Consider the following 23,657-nt stretch of genomic DNA (forward strand, 5'->3'; position numbering starts at 1 on the left):
GGACAACTTTTATCTAAATCAAACTTTCTAACCACTTGGACAAATTGTGTTCGGCAAATTGTCTCAATCAAGCAGCGCTTCTTTAGATCCAAAACAGCTGTTCGTATAGCCAGACGTCTGTCTACTACATGTCATGCGGTTACAATTCTTTCTTTCGACTTATGCTATACTTCTTGCTAATAATATCTTTATAAATTTCTGGACTGAGAGAGTACGTGATGAAACGAGGAATAAAGAGGAGATGTAAATCAAAGTTGTAATTATTAATTAAACTCAATGGTGCTGTTTTTAGACTGTTCTAATTAATGAAGCCACAGTTGTGTTCGAAGCTGTTACTGTATTGCTGGGAGCAGGTATATGTTTTAATTTTAATTTATCACTAAATTTCGTAAATTAATACATAACACTTAATTTTATCTATGTTTTCAAGAGTTTCACTTGTCTGAAAAGGTCAGCACAAACCCACTATATTCATCGGGGCTAGAAGTTGTATGCTCTTACGGTTGGCAAGAGCTTTGACCACTCTATAGGACCAAGGACCAAGCCGTTTTGATTACGGAATATCTTTGCAATTAAATGCAATTACCAACATATCTTCGTTAATAAATTATGAAATAGCTAAGCGAAGACATTCGCTAAAGAAAGGCACCTTACAGCTGACAGCCCTACTTTAAATCTGTTTCTTTCCTCCCGAGTTTTGGAAAAGCACCCGGAGAGAACGGGTGAAAGTGTCTCACATACCTTTTTCCTTCCCTTCAACCTCTCGAGAAGACTTTCGGCTCGCCGCATAGAAACTATACATTTACAAACAATAATATATTATATACAATACCATATTTTATCTACAAATACGGTACTTCATTGTACTCATATTTAATTTATAATTAGTTACATTACAATGATTTCCTTCATTAGTACGGTAATCACTTTTTTACCGGGCCATTAGATAGAATGAATGATGCTAAAATTTATGCATTTTCATGGAATGAATCTTTGAAACAAAATAAGCTGAAAAGACTTCCAAATCGTATCATTGATAAAGGGTTATTCTCAATGAACATTTTACTGAAAAACTTCACTGTGTAAATATAATTAAAATTATTACCGTAATACATCGAAATATAAACACTTTTCTAAACCTGAATTTTCTAGTTTTTTAATGGAACAACTTTTTTTATCCTTTCAATCTCATTTCAAGAACATGATCTCATTTTCATAAAACCTTTAATTAGGGCTTTAATGGAGCCATTTATCAAAAAGCATATGCAAAAATTTACGCATATTTTATTTTTTAAATGAAACAGAAATGTAAAGGATCATTTATTTATTATCTTTAATTTAGAGACAAAATTAATTCCACCCTTAAAAAAACATTGTTAAGAGAAACGATACTTCTTTCAAAGAATATCAATTTATAGCTTTCATTATATTATGAACATAGTTTGAAGCACCTGGGACCTGTCTAAGTATGTGTTTCGTGTCTATTCATCAATTATAACACAAACATTTCTTACTGACATTCGTATATGATTATGTTTATTAATTAGTTACATTATGAAACTTTAGTATTAAGTTCCATCTGAAAATGGAACAGGAGACATATTAAAAAGAACATTTATAATAAAAAAATGCACAGGACTTAATGATTATAGCACAGCTAGGAAAAATTAATAATTCTAATTTCTCCTTTAAACATTCAAAGAACATTTGAATATGAAGATTTATTTTCTTCCGCTAATGCTTGGTTTTTATCATTATTCGCTTTTTTCTCTTTTAACTGAATTCTTCTGTGAGAAAGACACATTTTTTAAGCTCGTTTAGACATTTGTTGTTTTCGCATGGCAATATCCAAAGCTCATTATTTAAATATATTAAACGTACTTTGCTATTTGACTAAATGGAATAAAGTCTTACAATTCAGATGATTTTGTTAAGATTCTATAATTAATTTCCTCATTTGCCGGCGTATAAGACGCAAAGGCCTATAAGACGCACTCCCTTTTTTATACACATTTTTGAAGGGTAAAAATTTATTACTGATCATTATAATGAATTTACAGTATTTTAAATATAAAGTAATATAATACAAAGTAATATTATCTGCAAATACCCAATATATCTAGGAAAGGACACCTTTTAATCTTCACTTGAAACCTTTTCTAAGTCAGCATCTGAGTCCTCATACAACAAATTACCCTCTGTACCATCCAGTGCATTACTAATGCCACACTTCTTAAAGGATTTAACCACTATGTCTGTTTCCACAGCATCTCATGAAACCTTGACCCATCCACAAACGACGTATCGACTAACGTATAAGACGTATAGTATCGGCGTATAAGACGCACCCCATTGAAGTATCGACGTATAAGACGCACCTCGTTTTTCCGACCTATTTTCAACGCCTGTCAAATACAGTAATTATTAAGTATAATTATTTAATTTTTCTAATCTATAATTAAATACAAGGTGTGTTCGAAAAGTTCGGTGATTGGTCTCATAATTAAAAAAACCGCGCCGGTTAGGATCTTGCACTCACGCAGACGCAGTGAGAGAAATGTCATCTAGAGCCATCTAACGGCCATTTTACGACAGATAAGAGGAAGCGCACGCTATGAGCAGTTTAACACAGTCAGTGTGAGAAAGATTGTCAGTGTGACATGGAGCAACACATAAACATAAAGTTTTGCTTCAAGTTAGGCAAAACGGCGACCGAGACACATGACATGTTAGTAAAAAATTACGATCAGGAAGCAGTGAGTAAAAAGTATGTTTATGAATGGTTTAAACGCTTTACAGACGGAAAGGAGGATGTCAAAGATGAGCCGCGGTCGAGGCGCCCTACAGCAAGCACAACTCCAGACAATGTGGAACGAGTTCAACGGATGCTTGTGGCAGATCGACGACTATTTTTAAGAATGATAGCTGGCGAACTGCAGATAAGCCTAGACAGTGTGAGCACCACTGTGCACAAACATTTGCATACACGTAAGATATGCTTCCGGTTTATACCGCACTTGCAGCCAGACGAGCAAAAGCAATACCGGATGGAAACCTCTGGAGATTTGATCGACATGTCTGACCAGAATCCGCAATTCTTGGAAACAACAATTACAGGGGATGAGTCGTGGTGCTATCAATACGATCCGGAGACCAAGCGGCAATCCATGGCATGGTGTTCAACGTCGTCACCCCCTCCCAGAAAAAGTCGTTTGACACAATCCAGGATCAAGACGTTGTTGATCGTCTTTTTCGACAGTAAGGGTTTGATCCATCGTGAATTTGTACCCGCGGCTACAACCGTCAATGTGGAATACTACGAGAGGGTTTTGAAACGGCTGCTGCTACGCATACGCCGGATTCGGCCACAGTACCGTAATGGACAGTGGAATCTGCTCCATGACAACGCCCGGCCGCACACTGCGATCCGTGTAACCCAATTCCTCGACAGGCACCAGGTTCCAGTTTTGGATCACCCTCCATATTCTCCAGATCTGGCTCCCACGGACTTCTTCCTGTTTCCCCGCCTCAAAGGAGTTCTGAAAGGCCAACACTTTTCCGACATTACTGAGATCCAACAACGTGTGATAACGGTGTTTCGAGCCATACCGAAAGAAGCGTTTGCAGACAGTTTCCAACAATTGTACACCCGATGTCAAAACTGTATTGTTGCTAATGGCGAATACTTTGATGGCCAGTAAAGCTATTTTGCTTATTTCTCTTGTTTCCTTTTTTTATGGTAAAATTCACCGAACTTTTCGAACACACCTTGTATATTAAACGTGCTTTGCTGTTTGACTAAACAGAATAAAGTCTTACAATTCAGATGATTTTGTTAGGATTCTATAATTATTAAAGTGACCAGTTCTGATGTTCAATTAATTCAGCTTTCAGTTTCAACAATCTCTACCTTTGGATAGATGATTAATTTTTGTTTAGAATGGCCAGAATACATTTTGAACTACTCCCTCTTCCAGTATTCTAGTCTATTCTGCTGATGAATCTTTAAAAAAACGTATCTCGATCACTGAGTGATAGATATACACTTCAGTCAGGATACAGCCAATACACGATTAATTATAAATGGATCAAATGGAAGACTTATTCATAGGTTTCTACGGCAGAATGATAAAATTCTCATCTTCAGATGAAGATATGATTAATATGAGTTCTAATCATGCTGACCGGATCCTTCGAATGCCAACTGACTGTGCTGATAACGAAGAAATGTGGTGAAGAAGGAAACGGTTACTTACATTTACTCCCACTTTACAGAGCCTATTGCGGAGATTAATTATATATTTTTTTAAATTTTGAAATGAAATCATTTAAATAAAAATGCATTGAATTCATGTTACATCTAATTTAAAAAATTCAATATTTTTATAGAATTATCATGTAGAGTTTTTCATTTTTCAAATACACAGAAGGTATAGAACATCGAAATTCGATGTATATTCGTGTATATTTGTCCAGTATCCAATAAAATATTTCGCTATTTTTTCTAGGCATCCCTATTGATAATCTCTACTGATAAACTATTATATTAAACTTAGTTGTTTTCTAAGTTTAATTATATTAAACTTAGCAAACAACTCTTTTGGGAAACCGTGAAAAACCGCAATATTTTCAGGTTTTATTTATTTTATATATTTATTTATTAGCCCAAAGGGCGTTAGCTCAGAAGGGCTACTAACATCGTTTTGGCATTTTGCGTTCGAAAACGTTAAAGTCCTTTTCAATTTTCAAATTATTGCCACCAAATATTATTTACCTGCGTTATATTTAAACAAATTAAATAATGAAGAATATGCATAAATGTATTATGGTTCTCGCAGCAACGGTACCTTGAGCCACCAAATTTTCAATAACGTAACCTTCCAACGAATATGGGCATCTGGAAGCCTTAATTTGGAATTGGTTTTTATTATCGATTTCACATTTTGTAACACTGTAACGATTTTTGATTAACAAACTCAATGGTTTCACATCGAGCAATAGCAGCACTGTACGAGAAAAAAAAATTATCTCCAGCGCGCGAGACTGTGTGTCGGAAATTCTAAATATATGCTCTTTTTAAAATTATTTTGCGATATGGCTGTTGAATTGAATTTTATGATTTAAGTGCGAAGAACATGGTATTTAATAAATAAAGGTAACACACAAAACATTAGAAAACGCCTCTTTTGGGCGTTTTCTAATGACCTACGTCTCCAACCGAATATGGGCATCTGGAACCCCAAATTTGGAATTTGTTTTTTTTTTATCTGTTTCACATTTTGTAAAGCATTTATGAGATTTTGATTAAAAACTCATGGATTTCAAAGCGAGCAATGACAACGCTGTACGAAAAAGAAAACATTTTTATCTCCAGTAGGCGAGACTCTGTATTGGAAATTCTAAAGGTATGCTCTTTTATATATTTTGTAATAATGTTGTTGAATTGAATTTTATGGTTTAAATGCGAAGAACATGATATTTAATAAATAAAGGTAGCACACAAAACTCTAAAAAACAACCCTTTAGGCGTAATATAAAATCCGAAAGCTTTCAGAATTGTTTTAATTATTATTAATTTTATTTATTTATCTATTTTTGTTTTGTATTTTTAGAAAACATTAATTACCTGTTGCACCCTTAGGCACTACACGGAAAGGGATGTATATCCTATGGAGGATATTTTAAGGGAAATTGGCTTCTATCCACCTTACACGAAGGAACATTCAGGAAAACACCCATGGAGCTAGTCCGTTCGCTGGGACTTGAACCCCGAACGGAATTACCAGTGCTCAGAGGCTTTTACTACTCAGGCGCTGGTAGGCTTGAATTTTTCTTTTTGTCTATTTTTAAACACAATTTTCCGATTTATCTAATAATATAAAAGTCGGAATTATTTCATTAATTTAAAATGAATGGCATTTCAGAATTATTTTAAGCCATGAATAAAAATTAAAGTACTCCAAAGAGTTCGAAAATCATTACGCATTCTATTTGAAATGTGATCTATTTCTGGAAAAGGAAAGTTTTCTTCGACAGAAAAAGAATAATGAGAAAAAAAATTATGATGAATAATCCATCAAGGAAACTTTAAATGAAGTCGAAAAAGGCTCGGAAATGGAAGTAATTTACTGGTGCGTTTGATGTCAAGTGGAAGCAGTTATCGAATGTATCCAGAAAAGAAAAGTTTGAAAAAATTCTGATGAGAGCTTGTGATGTTATTTTTAAAATGCAAGAATAATATTTCAGAAAGTTAAGCAGGAAATCCTTGAGCAAACCAGATCTTTTAAATACTTTTTTTTGGATCGCAATTAAGTTCAAGGACTGCGTTTCTCATTTCATTTGGATTCTTTACTTTCAAATATCTTTTGAACATTCTACTTTTAAATACATAAAATTCTCCTTTCACTCTATATAACAGAAGAAATACTTAGTAATAATATAAAATTTGCAAAGTAAAATTTTGATACAAAGACATTGGCACCAGTGTGTATACTGTCTGACTTTCATTCATAACTGTGGAATATCTTGCTTGATTTATGATAAAGTTGCGGTTAGCCTAATTTAATTAGATATGTCTGGATTGGTAGAGAAAATCTAAATAAGTAATACAATAAACATCTAAAAATAACGTAACTGAATCCTAATTCATAAGTTTAAATTGTTATTAAATTTCACTTAATTGAATTTTTTCTTGTCCGATATTCAATGAATTTTTTAAAGTTTTAAGCTATTTTACATTTTACAAATTACTAGTAATCATCATAAAAGTATGTAAAAATACAAAAAAGATATCTTTTTAAATGCTAATTTTATTAAAGATATTTTAATTTAAAATATTTGTTCCCTGATTCATATTAATGATAAAAGTTTTGAACTTGTTTCTTTTCTATGTATTATTAACAATCTATAGTTATCATAGGATACAGTTTTCATATCAGTATATAGTTAAACGGAATTAATTCTATAACGTTTTAATACTATCATATTATTTTTAAAAATGGTATGAGAAGCTGCAAATTAATATAAGCTAAACTCAACATTGCATAAAATATTTCCTTTGCAACTGCTATGTTATTTCCATGTTAATGTCCATGTCTTTCACATTTCTATGTGTGCACTCAGTAATGTTGCTGAATTAAATACACGTGTATAAGAAAAGAAACTTCTTTTTCCGACAAACACTATTTTTATGCAAAGGTACAAAAGACGTTACACATTAAAAAATGGCCAGTGTTCATAAAATACTATTATTCAATTTAAAATACATATCTCTATATCCCTGTTCCAAATCCACTATATTAGTCTAACTTCAAAAGTAAATTTTACTTTTTCAGACTGATTATAAGTTCTGTGAATTTGCTGTGTACTTTGTTAGCTCCCAAGATCGTTTTTGCTATTTCCGAAAACTGAATTGTCTCATGCTTTCGGAGATTGCATCTGCAGAGAATGGTATATAATGTACATAAAATAAGGAATTAATAATCACAACACCTTCAATATGAAGGATTTTAAATTGAGAATATATTTATTAAAAATCTCTGCAATTAATACACTTTTATGGAGCTAGCACGTGAAGAAATAATACTTTTTTTCTCTAGGAAAGAAAATTGCTGCATTTTTTTATATTAAGTTCACTACATTAGTGTTGTAAGAGGAGTAATCTCATAGCAACAAAAAATACAACGCATGTAATAATCTTTTCGGTACTGTTATCAAAATGTAAACAAACGGTATGGAGGTGTACCCTCGAGTCCGAGCAAAGTCAAGGCTTTCCTGAGCGTAGAAGAAATAATGTCATCGGAAGCGAAATCCAATCACGAGGAGGGATTTTTCCCCATGTGCGTGCCGCGGTACAGAATGCTTATATGAGTCCCGGCGAAGGCCTTGCTCATTTTAATATCTCCTCTGCTTAGAAATGACCTAATGTCTCTACATCTTGATTATACCAGTAAAAATTCATAAGTTCAAAATTTTTACTATACAATCACTGGGGATATTACTATACCATCACTGCGGATCACTCTGGATATTACTATACCATCACTGCGGATCACTGCGGATATTACTATACCATCACTGCGGATCATTGCGGATATTACTATACCATCACAGCGGATCACTTCAGATATTACTATACCATCACTGCGGATCACTGCAGTTGTTGCTCGAAGAATGGTAGTGAAGAGAGCGAGGCCGAAGCCTACTTTCCATTGCTGCACGCCGTTGAAAAAGCCACGAAAAAAAGACGGTGAGAATTTATGCACTCACAATGGAGGAAATTCAATGAAGATTAATTAATCGCAGTTCAAGTGTGAATGCTTGCTTTCACAGAGTCGGCGGGGAAAACTACTTGCATATATAATTAAACAGTTTGTCTATCTCTTAATTTTTTAAAATGTTAATTGGAAGCTGCCATGGAAGTATAGGTATTTCATGAAAAATATTCCTATCTCAAATGAGTGATGTTCCGTAGCAGTGTAATTTATTTTACTCCATCCGAAGTTTACAAGTCTAAGAAAGAGCTACAAACCCATCGATGTAAACGATCGATAATTCTTAGGCTGTCTGTATCGCTTTGGAACAATATATAAGGTAAACTCTCATAAAGCAGAAAGCAAGAAAAAAGGATTACTTTAAAATAACAGAAGTATCACGGCGTTGGGATACTTCGAAGGAAAAGAGTGGAGAGTCAAAAATTGATGTTTTTTGCTTTTGCTTTTTGTTGCTGAGCAACAAGCAGAGTGATCTTTTTTGTTGTTATTTAACCCTCCGACTTATTTTACGGTTCTCGTAAAAATTCTCTTCTTTTAAGATCTTGGGAATTTTTTATGCGAATTTTCCTTTTACTGCTGGGCTGTTTACCTGCGAAAAACTGATGTGGATGAATACAGAGAGTTTTCACGCCTTTTCTCCGTTTTTGTTCAGCATTTGGCTTTTTTAACGTCTAAAGTTATAAAGTGTTGCACAAGAAAACGATATTTTGAAGAAAGCCTTTGCGTTAGCGCGTTTTTCCTTTGCGAAATACCTTTCCTGTAGGTGGTGGCTTCGGTGTAATGTTCATTTATTTTTGCGATTTTGAGGATTTCCTTGGAAACATCATTCAAGAGCAGGTGAGCGGTATTACTAAAGATAAATTCAGCTCTGAAAAAGATAAATATTTATGATTTAAATCAAAATTCAAGTAGTGGAGTCAAAATACACTTTGTTCTTTAAAAATAGCTAAATTTCATTGCTTCATCGTCGGTATGTTGGTAAAGATATAATGTGCACGCATATAGTGCGGAAAGAATGATAAAATATACACGCATAGCTACAGTTATTTGGGAATTTCGTGAAAAGAAGGGATAACTCAGTAAAATGCGTAACATGATTTTTTGGATGCATATAAAAGAGTTTACACCCCACCTTCTTTACTCAATAAAGACTGGTTCGTTTTTTTAGCCCTTGTTTGTTCAATGGAGTGGCATTTTTAATTTCCTTCAAGAACTTTGCTTACAAATTCGCTAACGGTTTGACAGAAGGGACTTAGTTGCTATTCGAAGATTTCCTTTTATTATTAAAATTAGCTTCTGATAGAAAACAAAAACAAGACTATTTTATCGACTTTATCATTTAAGTGTGATTGAAAATAATTGGAATATTTATAATTCTGCAGAATGATGATCAAAACATTCGAAGAATTAAAAGAACAAGATAAAAGAACTAAAAGAAAAAAGCTGCAAGAACCAAGATTCTGTATATCACATACTTAAAATTTGTGCAATACTATAATGCTCTGAAATATAATATTTAAAGGGGCCCACCAGCGGCCGAGCGGTAAGTCGCTGAACACTGGTAGTTCGGTCCGGGGTTCGAATCCCGCGAACGGGCTGGCTGCATGGGTATTTTCGTGGTTTTCCCCATGTGTAACGTGTATACGAGCCAGTTTCCCTTAGAAAATCCTCCACGAACGCATACCTCCTCTTAGGCAGATAGCCCTCGAGGCTTTGCCATAATCACACACACACACTCATAATATTTAAAGTGATGTGCTTTAATAAAAATTACAAGTACACATTACATACACGTTACTCATGAGCAAAACCACGAAGACGCTCATGCAGCCACACCTTTCACGGGAATCGAACCTCGGTCCGAACTACCAGTGTTTAGCGACTTTGCCGCTCGGCCGCTGGTGGGCCAGCGGTAATGATTCCAACCCAAGATTCCTACGAGGAAGAAAATACTCACCAGTTTCATTTATGGAAAAAAAGTTACCTTGTCATGTTCTCAGTTCACCAAAGACCGAGTGGCTATGAATTTGATTACTGATAGTTTGTCTGGGTTTGACAATTGAGCGAACGTATTGTTTGAAATGTTTTGTAATTTTCTATTCGACCAACGTACGAATAATGGGCTAGTTGTCTGTGTTTCGTAATTTGTCCTTATGTAACATAAATACAACCGAAGTTCCTTTGAAATGCCCTCATTATATGCACACATTCTTCGTTTGCTTTGGCTTTTCAACGAATAATAATAATAATAATAATAATCTGAAAGGCTTCAGATTTTAAATTACGTCTAAAGGGGCGTTTTTTAACATTTTGTGTGTTACCTTTATTTATTAAATATCATGTTCTTCACACTTAAACCATAAAACTCAGCTCATGAGCAATATTCCAAAATAATTTTAAAATGACCATATCTTTAGAATTTCCGATACACACTTACACGCGTTGGTGATAAAAATGTTTTTTCTGTACAACGTTGCCATTGCTCGTTGGGAAATCCTTAAGTTTGTTAATCGAAAATTCGCTAAACTTTTACAAAATATGAAATCGATAATAAAACAAATTCCAAATTTCAAATTCGGGTTTCCATATTCGTAGGAGGATTACATCATTCAAAATTCCATGGCTCTAGGTACCGTTGTTTTATCACAATGCGAGAAATATACATACATTTTTGCAGATATTTCATTATTTAATGAGATACATTCCGCAAAAGAAGAAGAGGAAGAATGACCGTTCTTGTTTGCATTAGCTATACATAAGTCACGTGATCTCTGAGTTCATCTGCATTGTTTGTTTATAAAAAGTATACATAAGTCACGTGAACAATGAGGTCATCGGAATGTATCTCATTTCTTCAAATATAATGCAGTACTCTAATATTTGGTGGCAACAGTTTGAAAAGTGAAACTGATATTTATAGTGAAGCAACGCAAAATCACAAAACGGAAACAGTAGTCCTTCAGGGACAAAGCCCCTTTGGACTAATAATAACGAATTAAATTAAAAAACAAAAGAAAAAATCTGAAAGTTTTCAGATTTTATATTATGCTCAAAGGGACTTTTTTCAACATTTTAAGTCGTACCTTAATTTATTAAATATCATGCTCTTCGCACATCATGCTCTTCGCACTGTTGAATTGCATTTTATGTTTAAAAAACCATAAGATTCAATTCAACAACAATATCACAAAATGAACAAATCTTATCTTTAGAATATCGGTGTATAGTTTTGCTCGCTGGAGATAAAAATGTTTTTCTTTCCCCATACAGTGTTGGTAGCGCTCTAAAATTTGGTGTCAACAGTGTGAAAAGTGATACGCCATTTACAGCGATTCGACGCAAAATACCAAATTGAAATTAATAGCCCTTCTGGGCTAAAGCCCTTTGGGCTAATAGCAATTATAATGTACTTCTATTCACCGCAGGTAAGATATCCCTACAACTATTCTAAAGCTACTGAAATTACTGAATTTCTGGCATTTGCTAGACAACGTATTATTGAAATAAATATATTTCTATACGCCTTAAAGTTTTTAATGCATTCGGAAACTTCGTACTTATTAATATTATTATTTTGATTTTGAGTACTCTGACTACTAGCAGTGAATCTAATTTCATCACTGATATTTCATGAAATATCTAATATTCTTATAGAAAATCTAATCTAGTTGTGAACATTAAACTTTAATAAAGCTGACAAGAGTTCACTAAATTTCAAATTCAAAAGCATTGAATATAAAATATAATGAACCTTTTTTTGGAAAAATAAAAACACACATAGAAGCATTTTCATATTTAAGACAATATCCTTTATTGGGTTTATAAATAGAATTAATAAAATGGCGTATGTTGATAATTATATTAATAAGAAATGTTTAAACAAATCTTTCTGAAAATACATATAGAAAAGGAAGTAATCTTAGAACTTCAAAAATCAGAAAAATTACTTTAGTACGCCTTTCGAATAAAACGATAGAGAACAGTAAAAATAAATTAAAAAGCACTAGTTGTAAATTTAAGCAAATAAAGGTACTCTTTATCTGGATTTGTTTACATGCTTCACACTGGAGCTTTTCATTTATCACCTATCATAAATTATTATCTAATCAAATGAGGTACCTTGAAATGGTGCAAAATTTTAAACGAGTAAAGAAAAGAAAAATTAGAGGATTCTGATAGCAAAAGTACATAATTATAAGATAAACGCATCCTAAACTTCTAAGTATCCTAATCTTTTCTTTTGTTTCGTAAACGTTAAAACTAGTTAAGCTTTAAAGTTTGCATTATATTGCACTAAATAAACTTGAAACCGTTAACAAACGTGTCAGTAAGAGCGTGACGTGGTTACAATGCAATTAAAATATCACTGACGTAATGAAAGCAATAAACAAAAAATCTGACCACACGACTTAATTGTATTGGAATATTAAATTGAAAAATTAAATTATACGCATTTTTTCTTGCATTTCATTTAAACGTATTGGATTGAATTAAATCTACTTCGCCGACAGCGCATAAACCACAATAAAATAAAAACATTCTTTAAAATTCACTCTAGCATTTGTTTACCATAGCGACACTCTGGCGCTAGATTCACTTAACAGTATTAATAATTATATAACAGTTAACTTATATAATAATTATATAACGGAAACTAAGTTAACTGCTATATAATCCAATAATTATATAACAGTTAACTTATATATTTCGTTCATATTATAACTCACAATGCACAAAATTTATATCATTTAAAGAATAGAATTATCTAATCGTTGCTACATGTTCTATTCAAATACTATAATAAAGCTAGAATGATGTATAAAAGAAATTAAGCAAACAAAACCAAAAAGAAACAGTTTTTCACATACGATTGAGTATTTCTCATTCAATTAATTCAGTTCTCACTTCGCGAGTAGGCAAAAATACATAAAAACTCAAAATATCTATATTAAAAATTACGAAGTAAATCTCAAACACCTTTTTCCTCGAAAAAATTCCATAAAGAATTAAGCATGATTTAATTGGCAATAATAAATGAATGCGTTATCTTTGTTGTTGCGTAGCTAAGTTTCTCTAGATTGGCAACGAATCCACTAGTCTCCTGTTTCAAATGTAAACATCAATGGCCGCCATTAAAAAAAAGGCTTAGCGGCAATTAAACAACTTTAAAATTGTTGATAATTCTAAAAATATTGCATACAGATTTACTAAAGGCATAAAAACCATAACCGGAAGATAAAAACAACATAATTCAATCATTTTTAAAGCAAAAAATGTACAATTTACAAACATATAAGAGTAAAGAAACTGAGATCACTGAGCCGGGTAAGAGAGGGGATATATATATAAATATATTTATATGCGTTTGGTGCAGCCGATTGCAACCAAAATACTAGGTGCACATTTACATGTTATAGAAGTCCTATATACAAAATTTCAACATTCTGAGGCTACTCGTTTTTGAGTTATGCGAGATACGTACGTACATACGTTCGTACAGACGCCACGAAAAATTCTCTTCAGAATTAATTTTAAAGCAGTTTTATAATTTTTTTGGAGTAAAAGAGTATTTTATTCTTTTCTTACGAACAGATATCACTCAAAAACATCGTTAAATTGCTTTCGAAAGCGGTGAAAATGGATATTTTCGTTGAAATATGCTGCCTGAAACTTTTCGCGATTACAAAACTTCCTTTTTACTTCGTACAAGGAAGTAAAAATAGCAATTATAGGAAATGCTCTTGCAACTGTAATTGTAACTGAATGATGCGTCGTCTAGAGGACTCTCAGTGGAGTAAGAGCGATGATGATGAGCACAGACGGAGATGATATGACAATACTTCTTCTTTTCTTATCACTTTTAATTCGGACAAATAAATTTTAGTTTAGTAGTAATTCGATGAGTATTTTATGATATTTTTCCTAAAAAAGTTATTATTTTTTTTGGTTTTTCCTATGAGATAAATAATTACATTTAAAAACACCAAAAGTAAAAAATAAAAATTAAAAAAAATCTTTATAACTTCCTCCATGTTTCGTGGTTGCAAATATTAGTTTGGTTTAAGAAAATATGATACTGTAGAGGAAAATATTCTTCAGGTTTATAAAAATGTCGAATTTAGAAAATTAAATATAGGAAATATTATAGGATGAAAGGTTAAAGTGTAAATCAGAAGAGGAACACACTAAAATAGCAAAATCAAATCAGAAGAGAAACACACCAAAGATTTAGCTTGTTTAGTTAATGATTTTAAGTCCAATACAGTCATTCCTAGTTTTTTTAGAATTCTATTAACTTAACTTTTCAATTTTTTTTACTAATGTTCCCGACAGATGGCGGTACTTTTCTGTATGCTTTACTGCAGTAAAGTATAAATACGACCATTAAGCCCGCTGTTTTCCAGCCTAGCAAATTTCTTTGTTCCTGGTGAAAAGGGAATTGTTTGTCCTCAAAATCGATTGATTTTTTTTTTCTAAATCTACAATAAACACAAGCTATTTCTTTATAAGTTTAACTTTGAAAGGGTGTCTAACAAAAATTTTATCTCTTTTATACTTCTTGAAAAATAAAATTATGATGTGAATTTAGGGAAACAGAACCATTTCATTTTATGTGTGGATAACATTTAAAATTCAAAATGCATTTGCATTACTTATGACATTCCGTATCTGAAACCTGAAAAGGAATTTTTTTCAAAAACGTGATCGATCTTCATCAGTCGCTCACAAAAATTAAATCCATCTGGGAACTAAATAGAAAAATTTCATCTCAGCAAACTTTAATTCTCTCCTTTCCAACACAGACTATTGCTCGAAAAACCTCAATTTCTGCTTCATTATACACAACTGCCAAAAATTATTGTTTACCATTAATGGGAAAAATCCTTTTCTACTATGAAAAATTCTCTACCATTCTTCATCCTCTAGTTCCTTTTCCGACTTTAACGAGGCACCATGCTTTCCATACATTGATGACCGAAACTGATGATGCTGCAACATCCCGAGATCATCTCCATCTTCTTTTTTCCGTTTTCTTTTTCCTTTTGAAACGTGAAAGAGGAATGCAGCAGTAACGATGTTAGCTTGAGAGAGAGAGAGAGAGAGAGAAAGCCATTTCTGCAACATCAGCAGTACAACCAATCGTTGCCGAGGAAAGAAAACTGTACACAAAAGCGGAAAAAGAGAATTTCATTCTACCCTTTCTTTGAAGGCAGACTAGGACTGGCTCAGCGCAAGACTTTGATTGCATTTTTATCGGAATTATTTTAATGAGATTGATCAATTAATTAAGCAAGTAAGTGAGGAAGACGGGAAGAAACTAATTAAAGGAAATCATTCCTCATTTAGATTGCAGCGTTGTGAATTTCCTTTAACGGCAGGAGATAGAATTTCCGTGAGAGTGAGTGTTAAATATATCAATAAGATGGAACAGATTGAATTCTGGTTTCTTTAGTAAAGCTTTCAGCATTGTATTAAGGCTATAAATTATTCTAAGGAAATTATAATAAAACCAACGTAGAACTTCTAAATCTTATATATGAAAGTGAAATAAGGAAAAAAATAAAACTCAAGATACATCGTGTGTAAATTAAACCAAACAGCATATTTTTTCTAGATATCGTAATAACATATTTTTATCAAATTAATTCATCTGGGAACTCATCTGTGCACATAGGAATTTAAAGCTCTAACAAGAATTCTTATATTGGGAGGAAACTATAAACTGCATCAGGTCATACATTTTATGCAAAACAAAATTACAAACTCTTTTTAGTCTGTAACTTCACCTTTTCCACAATTTTAACTTTTAAAACCGTGAAATTTTGACTTGTTCAAGTGATACATTGTTGTGGTTGTGACTTACCTCACTTGTCTGAACAGTAGAACCAGAACAAGCCCACGAAATTCATCGTGGCGAGAAGTGCAATACTGCTACTGTGGTTGGCAAGAGCCTTGACCACCATAAAGAGACAGTGCGACTTTGCTCAGATTTGAAGGACTGTCAATATTTCGATCATGTTTCTGATGTCTGCATGGTAAAATCTAGGTGTGGGAAATGTATGGAACTGCACAGAACTATCGATTGTCCCAATAAAAAGCTAGAGCTGGTTAAGTGTTGCAATTGTGACTTAACTGGCCATACTGCAAATTACCGAGGATGTTCTAAGGATGTTCTAAATTTTCGATTTCTAACTCAATTCCCATGTCTAGCATGAACTCTAGAGGTAATATTAATTCTGGATTAACATCGACCCTGTTAATGAAAATATTACGTATGCTGATTTGGTAAAAGATATAAAACGTGCTTCTACGCATTCGAGTGATAATAACGCTAATTAATCTATCTCTTTTAACTTTATTCAGTGTTTTCGCAAGCACTTAAATATATCTTTGGAATTGTTAAGAAATGGGCAGTGCATTCAAGGCCATTTTGTTACATTACATAGTTAAGAAACAGCAAGACTCGTACTTGAGTTTACCGGTAACGCTTTGGATAAACTCTTTATATTTTTTTTCTATTTTCGAAAACATGCTTAATGCTGATAAATAAATACACATGTTTACTCTTCTTAGTCAGTTGTTAATATGAATGTAATTAATGTGTATTTATTTGGTATTGTTCCTTGGGTCACCTTTGGCACCATGTTTTCTCCTACTTCCTAGTTTTTGTCACCAGCATTTCACTTTACCAATATAGTACGTATTTGCAGTGAATGTTTTTATGAACTTTCCTTTCATGAACTCTGAACTTTATGGACTTATAACTTCGTTAGGTTTTTCTTGCAACATTTCGTATCATGTTTACAGTTATTTTATGGAAATTACTTCGAAGATTTTAATGTTTCCACAAGGGGTAGGGTCTCCAGTCCAGGCACCCTGGTGTCTGTTGCCATTTCACAAGGAGCAGTCTGAAAGAGAACACACCGGTAGTCGGGTTGGAGGATCTCCCATCCCTGTTTCCCTACTACCAACCTATCGAGAGGACTTTCGGCTCGCGGCATGTTTAGAGTGCCCCATGCCGCACGTATACTATCTATTTACAAACATACATGCCTTCTCTGGCATTCAAACCCGGGCCCTACAGTACGACAGTCAGCGTCGCTGACCTCTACACCCCGACTAGGCGGCAGTGACATACTGTAGGCTGTATTAAGGCTACAATTTATATAAAATATATAATACAACGAATGTATGATATCTAGAACCACCATATTGTTATGTTTTTCTTTTCCTTCTGACACCAGTTGTTACGTTATTTTCTTCCTTCACGTTCGTACGGGGTTCGTAAATTTGGAGTGAATAACGACGACACTTGCTGAAGTATCGAAACACATTTTATTAGCCAGTATTGTCAGGACAGCTCCAAAACACGTTTTACAGTCGTCGATGAACTACTATAAACACGCTTACGCGATCAGAGACACAGCTTTCAGGTTATCAGGCTATCACGGTGGAGACAGCTTCCTGCAAAGCACCCGACTCTGCTTTCCGGAGTACAGCTCTCGACTCTGCTTGGTCGTTCTTGGAACTCCACGTACTCTCGAGACTCTCCAGGCTACAACTCGCGATGCACTCGACGTCACACGAGCACAGCTCCCGACTCTTCGGTTCAGTCATTCCCGGAGCTCAGCACGCTCTCTCAACGATACACTAACAGACTCCTTCGATACACTCGACGACCCACTCGGCACTCGCTGCCCGGCTGTCAACTCGATCGACTCCGCAGGGATTGACTCGCTAGATGAGACACCAACTCGATTCTGACTCTCTCGTACTCTATGCGAGGCACACACATTCGCCCTCTCGACGAGGTAAACTAAACTGACTGCGGACCAGCAGGAGTTATATAGCTGTCGGCTTGTGTTCGAGAACATTCTGGGATAAACCGGTAAGAATTCGTTCCAGAAGGTTCTCCATGGTATAGCGTCAATTTTGTCGCCAAATCGCCAAATGGGTGATTTCTCGTCAAATATGGCAACCCTGCTATCTTATGCCATTTTATGGCAACCCTAAAACTGCTTTGCGGGGAAGCTATCTTACCGCGCCTGTACATTTCGTAACAATATTAAGTTATGAACTTCAGCAGTAAAATTTAACAGAAAACCTGAATGAATTTCTCCCCCAAATTTATATTTTTCCATAACGCTTTCAGAAATTTAGAAAATTGTCTTGCACATTTAAATTTTTGCTATACTAACAAAGTGGATTGCTATATTAGCAAGGTCGTACCGAAGGGCGATAGGTTGGTAGTAGGTAGGAAAAAAGTGACGCAATTAGCTTGCCAGAGCATTTATACCAAGTTTAATGTGCAAGTATAGCTAATCTATGATAGAGTTACATAACGTCGAAAGATGGAGAACAGATGAATTTAGGGGGAGAGCACCAAATTTAGAATGTTAATTTTGAGGTCGCCAATAATTTTTTAAAAGCAGCTATCGTATTTTGTTATATCTTACACACACACATATATACTTTTTTTTTTTAAATTTTAATCTTGTGCTCTCTCTATATATATACGTTTTATCTGAGTGAGTAAATTATATATATATATATATAAGCAGATACTCAGGTATGACTTCTAATGCAAAACTGATGAGTTTATAAGACTTAATACTAAAAGGAGTAGATTGGGACCAGTTCTAATATATTACATTTTCTATTATAGATGAAAATAATTCAAACAATAAAATTGTTCATTTAATACACTATAATAATAAAAACAACATTAAAATTTTCTAGTGTGTTTCTAATTTTGTATCATCCTTCCAAATGTAATGTGCTTGACAAAAGAATTTTTCTTTACCACTTAACTGCATTACAAATCATGAAATTTAGAGTTTGAGAGTAGCTGCTTTTTCAGACATTAAAAAACAGTGCTATTTTGAGCTATTTTTATTCAGCTTTAGGTGCTGCATTAAATATAAACTGAAAATAGGAATTTTTCATTAAATATGATATTCTTTCTTTTCAAGGAATGTTTTATGCTTTGTTAGAATTATGATAAAATGTTATTTATAGAAACTGCAATTTCTGTCTTACCAGTGCTGATTATTAGTCTTGGAGGGTGAAGATAAACATACACTCACAGAGAAAGTGCGAAATAAAATGTCAACATGTCCAGTTGGCCGAAATGCATACGTCTTTTCAAAAGTTTGCACGCTTAAAATTTTAACTAAGGTTATTAAACGGTTTCCGATTGTTATAATATCACGTATTTGATTAAATTTTTTAAATTTTTATCTTAAAGAAATATAATACAATACCTTCGCAAATGTCATTCCTTTTTTTCATTACTGAACTCCATATCTTCCGCACCAGATGGCAGCAGCGTGTCCTAGTTAGGTTCTTTACTTTCCATTATTTTCCATTTTGGTTTAAAAATGAATTAAAAAAGTAAAATTAGTAATTCGAAATTAAAAATAACTTTACTACATTTATGTAATTGATATGCATTTTAACTATACATTAAAATGTTATTTTCCTTTACCTTTTCATAACAGTAATACATGTTGTATCATTCTAGACGTACAGAAACAGGAGGGAATTTGATCTCATTGTTGTTCTTGAGAGCTATATTTATTCTTGTAAAGAAATTATGATTCGTATTGTAGGACTTAAATTAATGGAAATTATCATGATAAGAGACAAAAACAAATCATTATAATTATTAAATGTTTAGGAAAAATTTATTCTGAGTCTGAAAAAAAGGCCTTTTTCAGCGGAATTTCGGGCGAGAGTTATCTGTCATAATGAAAATAAGCAATTAACCTCTTCTGTGACTCTCTTTTCATTATTTAAAAACACTAGACAGTAATTAGTGTGTCTGAGACGTCTGACACTGATCTTATAGTAACAAAATCTGATTTGATAGCTTGGTAATGTTTCAACACATTAAATTTAGGAAAGATGAAAACTATAACTATATTATGTAAAATCGAATAATGTTGATAAATCAGATGAATATTTGCTCATAAGATACTAAATAGTTAACAGCACTTTGTGTAAAAATACAGAAAACTTCGGAATGCAGTTTTTAAAGCTAAAGCTAAAGAATACTACCAGAATCTTCAATAGCAAAAAGCAAGCATCTGGGGGCACAAATATTTAGCAAATTTTGATAATCAGTAGGACGTACAAAAGAAGGTCGAATATCAGTTTTGGTTCAGAAATCAGTGTTCGAATCTGAAGCTGACATAACAATCATAACTACCTTAATTATTAAATAAATCATTTTTATGTATAGGAATATTTTTATATACAGGAATCGGTTTTAATACACAGGAATAATTTTTATATACAAGTTTATTCATAAACAGGCTTTAGAAAAACCCGTATATAAATAAAAATTAATTATATTAATTTTGAGAATCGAAGTTGTATTTGAATTGATAAAGTAAAAAATAAATTTAAAAAATCTGAAAGTTTTCAGATTTTATATCTCTCAAAAGGGCTTTATTTTACGTTTTGTGTGTTATGTTTATTTGTTAAATATATGTTCTTCACACTTAAACCATAAAATTCAATTCAACGGTAACTACACAAAACAATCTAAAAAGAGCATATCTTTTAAAATCCTAATGTGATTGTGTACCAGCATACCAGAAACTATTAGGATTATGATTAGCATATCTTTAGAATTCCCGATACACAGTCTCGCGCGCTAGAGATAAAAATGGTTTTTTTTCCGTACAGTGTTGCCATTCCTCGCTTCGAATTCCTCGAGTTTGTTAATCAAAAACTCATAAATGCTTTAAAAATATGAAATAGAAAGTAAAACAAATTCCAAATTTGGGCTTCCAGATGCCCATAATCGGTGGAGAATATACGTTATTCAAAATTCGATGGCTCTAGGTACCTTTGTTTTATCACAGCACAAGAAAAATACATATATTTATGCAGATTTTTCATTACTTAATTTCTTTAAATATAATACGGGGCGATAATATTTGATGGCTACAATCTGAAAAGTGAAATGCCGTTTACAGTGAAACGCCACAAAATGCCAAAACGAAATTAATAGCCCTTCTGGGCTAACGCCCTTTGGGCTAAAAATTAATGTCTAACATCAAATTCAAATCATTTAGATTTTAGAAAGGCAGATGATTTACTAAAAAACGCACAAGAAAACTCAGTAATAACTAATTTAATAGCTCATTTCATAGTGTCTGTACGCAACTGTTTATTTAAACTTCATATTAAAGTTGCATTTTAAAACCTGAATATTTCTTTCGCTGTATTTCACGTTCGCTACATACAAATCAAAGTTTCGTTAAATCTGAAAAAGATCATAAAATCAAAATAACAGTTGATAAATGCAAGCACAAGAAACTGAGCTTTCAAAGGCTTAAATAAATCATTAGCTGAGAAGAACGTTGAAAGCTTTATAAAATGTGTATGACAACACAACGTGTTCTGACCATAAAACAAAACAGAGCTTTTCTGAAAATGACAGCCACTTTCTAAAACACTTTCCTTGTCCTTCAAAAACGAAAACCGTAACTTCTGGTAAAACAAGAAAAAGAACGTCCTTTTAAATATTTTATATTGCTCATGAAGGTCTGCTACTGGCGCCCAACAGCATCACAAAAAGGCTTAACGTTTCGGTTCCTTTTTTTTTACGAGAAAGCCATGCAGTATATAATCCATGTAATATAACAGATCTTGCAGACAAGCTCTCTTTGAGATTTTTATGCATTAAGTCAGTATTATATGTTGGAAGTTGAGGTGATGACAGGTCAGCATGATGTATGGTGGCATAAGACGGCCTTGAGTAATATTTTTCCATTGGCTACGTACCCCTACATTTGCAAATCTATGAAGAGTTTTCTTCTTTCTGCGATTCTTTTGACTCTCTTCTCCACTCCAGAGTTTCTCCTATATGCCTGAATTCACTAGAGTAGCAGAGATAACGTACGATTTCACTCTCTGAAATTTATTTTTGATCCCTTTTTCTTCCATTTTGTATTCTTACCATGAAAAGACTGCATAAAATGTTTTGGCTTAAAGAATACAGGAAAAGAAGTTGTGTTTTTGAAATATGAAAGAAATGGGATGGCATTTGTTAGGAAAAGGACATAATGTATTCGACACATAAAACTAAAAAGAAATTAATGTAACCACTACAGCATTCATTTGGGATATTTTTCCGTTAAAAGAATATTATTTTTCATTACAAATTAGGAATATTTGTTCCCCAATGACGGGCTCTATCCTTTTATAAGCGTTGACCACTATTAAGGCTGGAATCGGGTTTCTGCTTTATTATGGAAGCACCTAACTGGTTGGCCTCGCTTGCCTCCTCTGAAAGGGCGAACAATTTACATCCATGCCTTGTCTGGGATTCGAACTCAGGCTCTTCGGTACGGCAGTTAGCGTAACTATGCACTTTCCCGTCTGTTGATTTGAAATATATTGAAAATATGGTGCCATTTCATTGATGTAACTATAAGGGTATTAAATTCCACAATGCTTAACTGCCTCTAGTATTTTTACAGTTTTTAAATAACTTCCATAATACGGTATAAGAACGTACATGGTTTTAGCTCTCTGTTTTAATAAAATTTAATATTTAAATTTCTAGTCTTCTATTGAGCTTTTTCTCATTTATTTAAATCGTTTTATTTCCGTTGTTTATCCTTGTTAACAACAGGCTATGTTGATAAAATTAATATGCACCTAAAATTTAATTCTTATAACTAATTTAGTGATTATTGTTTTCTGGTACTTCATTTCTTCTCAGAAAGACTAATGCATTTAAAATTAATTTTAATTGCATAAAAAAATTCTGAAAGGTTTCAGATTTTAACTTATATCCAAAGAGGCGTTTTTCCTTCCCTCTTCTTTCGTGAATGCAACTCCAATAGCCCCCTGTAGTAAACTTTCATTTTTGCACCAGGAATGGGATGAATTGCCATCTAAGCTAAGAAATCTCATTATCAGAATTATTTTGATAATGGAGTGTAGTAAACTACAGAAACATTTTCGGTACTCTCTTAGTTTAAATGACCAATGGACTTGCACATTCTCAACGAAGCTTAACGAGTTCAAGCATTATTGAGGCATATTGAAAAATTGTGCTTCATAAATAACTCAAATTTAATCTTTTAAATCAAATTTAATCTCAAATCTGTCTCTTCCGTTAACGTTACAGGAATCAGAAATATAATATATTTATGCATGTATGTATGGGGGTATGTGTTCATGTATGAATGTACACGCATATATAAGGACATGTATACGCATATATATGCACATGTATACGCATATATATGCACATGTATACACATATATATGCACGCGCATACATACATTACTGGAACCTGGTCCAGATAACAGAAGAGTAACTTTTTTTTTTACATTTGTGAAAATTTAGCTTGATATTGG

The 23,657-nt window shown here is 33.1% G+C and overlaps 1 long non-coding RNA gene across 1 annotated transcript in view; it reads right to left on the reverse strand.

The window, feature by feature from the left end:
• Window positions 1-23,657, reverse strand: part of LOC146999064 (uncharacterized) — a 172,811-nt gene that overhangs the window by 21,988 nt on the left and 127,166 nt on the right. The window contains exon 2 of the long non-coding RNA XR_015040443.1: window positions 19,538-19,619. This is a non-coding gene — a long non-coding RNA (uncharacterized LOC146999064). The remainder of the gene's footprint in view (window positions 1-19,537; window positions 19,620-23,657) is intronic.

The sequence above is a fragment of the Stegodyphus dumicola genome, chromosome 1 (genome assembly GCF_044657685.1).
Source record: "Stegodyphus dumicola isolate Sdum_Otavi_A_Nest chromosome 1, ASM4465768v1".
NCBI lineage: Eukaryota > Metazoa > Arthropoda > Arachnida > Araneae > Eresidae > Stegodyphus > Stegodyphus dumicola.